Raw genomic sequence first — 3775 nt, 5'->3', positions numbered from 1 at the left:
TCATTGAATGCCAAGCTGTTTTCGGAAGCTTTGTCCTAGAGTGCCAGCAATCTAGACCATTGTTGATGATTTTTGTACAACCGAGTTATGATAAAATGTCCAAATAAAATGTCCAGATGCGTTTTCACGAGTTTTCGATCATCATATATTTCATTTCCATTCATCACAGAGTTCCCAAAATCACATTATAAGGTGTGTTAGAGTGTCTAGTTTCGTAATTTAAAAAAAAGCTAAAAACGTAATATTACGTTTTTGGCACTCAACGCATGGGAAGGAAAAATGTAATGTGGGGATGTGGGGATTTCTGGTTTATGTGCCCACCTGCACTGGCAACCAGTGTGGCTTGTGTGACTGCAAGCGTGGTCACATGGGGCAGGTCACATGACTAACTAGGAAGTTATAAAGTTTGGTTTGTTGAGAGCTCACATTCTCTTGCTGCTTCCACCACTTGCTCTTTGTGACTGTTAAGGTCCCCTGTCATGCAGGTAATGAATATGATGTTCCATGCAGTATGTGTGTGTTTGTAGAACTCACTTCTCATGACTTGTTTTAACTTATCAGGGTGAATGCTAGAACCATGTGTTTCACTCTTCATGGAGGACACTGAGGTGACTGCCTGATTTTAAGATTTATGAGTGCTGGGCTACAGACACTGATGCTCTGGTAATTTGTTTTATATTTATGATCTTAGTTGTTTGTTTACATTGGTAGTTATAAATCAATTAACTATGTTTCTTTAAATCTGTAGCACTGGAATGTTCCTTTCTTCCTGTGTCACTGTGCTGTGGGGAGTAGTGAACGCTCTTGCAAAGTAGGCTTATATTTACTACATATGTCCATCGTAATTGTGCTGTGGAATGTACATGGTAACTAATATGTACCATTTCTTTTAAAAGGGACCAGGCCAGCCACTGTTTTACTGTTAGTTTTTGGGTTTGTTTGTTTGCTTTCATTTTGTTTGTCTTTTTGTTTGTTTGCATTGTCTCTATAGCTGCTTGTGCTGGGAGCTGGCTGTTCCTCTTTTGTCCTATCATATAGGCTGTCTTTGTACAAGGCCGGATCCGCAACTCAGTACTGCTCCTTTTGGGTTGGGTGCCACATGGAGGGAGATATTTTCTCGGTGTGTACTGGTAAACAACACAGTGTGGTATTTTGTAGTGGTATCCTGTAGTGGTATTTACTACTTGTGTTTGCAGTGCTTGCCGTGTTGCATTCTTTTGTGGTGCTGGGTTTGCTGTCTCTCTCTCTCCCTCTCACCAGGGCCCCTCTCCAAGACGGGAGCTGTGTGTGCTGACCCGACTTTATTAGCCTGAGGAGTCTCAGCCAGTTATCCCATGCAGTCTTTCTTACTTACATTCTGGATTGTATTTATACTATTTGTAATAAATTTGAGTATTTCGCATATGCCTTTTGTTAACTGTTCCTTTGTGGGGAAGGCAGAGAACCAGCCACGTTAGAGAGCTTATAGGTTTCTCCCGTCTGGGTTTAGGGGGTGGCGTAGTCAGAGTAGGTATTCTGCATGTCAGGTACCACAGTAATATTACGTTTTTGGCACTCAATGAGTTAAAGGGACACCAGGCAACGTTTTCGTGTTAATTAATCATCTTCGTAAGTCAGTATATGACTAAATGACTCATTACGGGGCGAATGAAGGCTCTCTCGCCCGCCCCTACTGCCTGTAGGAAGAATATCCCACTTGCAAGTTCGGTGTATCCTACCCGCCGACCGAAGCAGGATCAGTTTACAGCACAGAGGCAGGCTAACAAAACGCTAGAGATTGTTGCAAACGTGTGTATAATGGCAGAGCCGGCAAAGAAGCAGCGAAAACCCTTGATGGAAGATGCAAAGAAAAGGAAAAGAGCTTCAGACCGAGCGAGGGGGAGTTTCGTAGAGAAAAAGCATCAGGCTTGCCTGGTGTCCCTTTATAAAAATGTAATCTCTAGCAAGCTCATGAGCTGTTCTCCACTCTTGCATCTCTCGCTCGCTTTAGTCCTGCAGCCACTGCACCTCAGCCCATTGAACAAGTTAGGCTACATTACAATTCATTACATTTGTACATAAGCTGAACGTAAGTACCATAGTTTAGTTTCAACCTAAATTGGCACGTTGGAGTTTATGAACTACTAATATTTAACAGGTTGCACCACACAAATAGTTTCTGTTAACAATATCGCAAAAAAACACAGGCACAATTTCTGCAAAACTTGGTGGAAAGGAGGAGCAGATCCGAAAGTATTTCTATTTCTAGTAGGCTAGCCTGTCTATTGCTGATGTCGTTCATTTCTTCACGTCTTACAACATAAACAAATGCAAGTGAAGTCAGAAAATGAGCCTGTCTAAAGGCCTCTTGGAAATCATGTGGCATGTTACATTAACTGGTGGGTTGGCACAGAGGCAGCAGAGGCTTCACAAAAAAGTTGCTGTTGAAACCTGGAGCAGTACTATTGTGGCAGTCTACAACTAGTGCCCAGCCTGTAGGTAAAACGCTATTGTCAACTTAAGGAAGTGCTATGTTATACAGGTTTAATGCACTCGCTAGCCTATCAGGTTTTATGTCAATTTGGACAATCCTAGCACTCAGTCAAAGTCTGCTTTATTGTCAATTTCTTCACATGCCAAGACATACAAAGAGATTGAAATTACGTTTCTCACTATCCCACGGTGGAGACAAGACATATTCTACCAATTTAAGTCCACAGACAAACATAACATTCAAGTAAACAATAAAAAAAGTAAATAAGAAGGCACATACAATGAACAAATAAGAGCAGCAAAATTGGGTTGAAATTGTGCAATTGTGCATAGACAGTCAATATAATAGTGCAAAGTCAGGCCAATAAATGGCTGAGGTAGCTCTGTTTGACCTAAGTGAGCAAGTGGCATAGTGGTGCAAGTTATGTAAGAGCAGCAGAAGTGTGTAGTGTTTTCAGGACAACAGGACAACAACAACAAGTTGCAAAGTGTGCAAGTGTACACGTGGAGTAGTGCAAGCAGGGGGTCAGGATTTGAAGGGTTAGCTTCAGCCACTTAGCATGGCATTTGGCCGCCGACATTTTTGAAAACATGGCGTTACATGGTTGCAACTTCCGGCACCAGTTTTTACATGCTGATTGGTAGATGACAGCTCATGCACGAGTTTAGTGTTGGGCACGAGCGTCCTCGCGCGTCCATGTTGGTTTGCATTTCTGGAAGACGACAAATAAAACAACTAACTACTTGGATTAAGCTACTGATACTTGACTTAATGCCTACATTGTTTAGGCTTATTATACCAGACTTTGTGGTAAATAAAAGAAAAAGGTAAATGTTGTCATATACTATTATTTGCCTTATTTGTGGGTTGACAAGGTAACTGACTATGACAATACATGTATGCATAGCAATGACCTATATCCAATTATTAGCCTACTCATTGCGTTGTGTATATTAAATATTTTAAAACGCTGTAGTAGCCTACCTGTAGTCCATGACAAGGCAACGTCGGTATCATGTAACCTCCCCAAGTCATTTAAAAAGAAGCTTATTTAGTTTGCTTTCTTGCAACATTGACATGATTAGGCCATGCATTTGATTTAAATGGCCAGGCTGCCAGTCGAAGCAAAAGCCAAATATCCAACAACAGTTGCAGACTCTTGAAATGCCTGCTCGAACCTCAATACCCGAGGGATTTGCGCTTCTATCGGTAAGTTTAATTTGCGTTGCCTTCATTTCGTCTGCCTGCAAATGTAGCCTAGGTTTAACAAGCTGCAAATTCACACTGGGTGCAGCAAAAATC

The 3775-nt window shown here is 41.6% G+C and overlaps 1 long non-coding RNA gene across 1 annotated transcript; it reads left to right on the top strand.

The window, feature by feature from the left end:
• The first annotated feature begins 341 nt into the window (after positions 1-341).
• On the top strand, positions 342-1285 carry LOC143142059 (uncharacterized). The gene is made up of 3 exons (XR_012990875.1): positions 342-485; positions 562-663; positions 749-1285. It is a non-coding gene; the product is annotated as an uncharacterized LOC143142059 (long non-coding RNA).
• Positions 1286-3775: the final 2490 nt, after the last annotated feature.

Source organism: Alosa pseudoharengus, unplaced genomic scaffold, assembly GCF_046254945.1.
Source record: "Alosa pseudoharengus isolate Yale_2024_CS ecotype anadromous, Long Island Sound unplaced genomic scaffold, YU_APseudo_1.1 YU_APseudo_1.1_scf_24, whole genome shotgun sequence".
Taxonomy (NCBI): domain Eukaryota; kingdom Metazoa; phylum Chordata; class Actinopteri; order Clupeiformes; family Clupeidae; genus Alosa; species Alosa pseudoharengus.
The sequence above is the reverse complement of the archived record's forward strand: the minus strand, read 5'-3'. Positions and strand labels throughout refer to the sequence as shown.